The sequence below is a fragment of the Pteropus vampyrus genome, unplaced genomic scaffold (assembly GCF_000151845.1).
Source record: "Pteropus vampyrus isolate Shadow unplaced genomic scaffold, Pvam_2.0 Scaffold190, whole genome shotgun sequence".
NCBI classification, from domain to species: Eukaryota; Metazoa; Chordata; class Mammalia; order Chiroptera; family Pteropodidae; genus Pteropus; species Pteropus vampyrus.
Window position 1 is genome coordinate 820533 of NW_011888971.1, and position 746 is coordinate 821278.

The window sequence follows — 746 nt, forward strand, 5'->3', positions numbered from 1 at the left end:
CGAAAGGCACCGGATCTCCAGCCCCGCCCTCCCCCGTGACCGTCCTACCTTTCCCAGGGACGGCCACTCGGCCACCCGGCCACTCGTCCCCAGCCCAGCTCCGCAGCGCAGGGAGGACGGAGAAGACAGGGAGGAGCACTGAACTTGGGCGTTCCTCCATGAGTGACGGTCACTTCTTGGCGTGGGCGACTGTTAAAGGCCTTTAAACACCTCCAAATGTGCATGGTCCCCGCCCTCACCAGCCCGATCACTTCCCACGGGGCGCTGGCTTTGCACGGGGCTCAGGACCCCTCCCCGCACGTGCAGTGACGAGTCCAGGACAAGCCACCCGGGTTCACCCCGCAGACGGCAGTGACGCGCCCTCCCCGAGCCCGGAGCTTGCTCAGGCCCATTTCCCCTCGCGTCTGGTGGCCACGGGGACGTTCTGTGACCCGGCTGTCCCCTGAGAGCGGCGGGCAGCGCCGGGGTGGGCAGACGTGCCCAGGCTGCGGAGGGACACCGCACGGTCACTGCCCCACGCCCACCTGCCCCCAGGTGCCCCGGCCCTGCGGCCACACGCTGCCCAGAACATCGGGGTCCCCGGCCGTGTCCGCGGGTGGGGGCCTGACTCACAGCCACACCACAGGGAGGGTCCTGTCCTCCCCCCCTGGTCCGCGTCCCCCCTCAGCTCAGTGCCTCTGCCCTTGCGTGGGCTCGGAGCTGCTCACCCCACACCCCCGCGGGAGCGCCGTGCTCCAGCCAAGGGC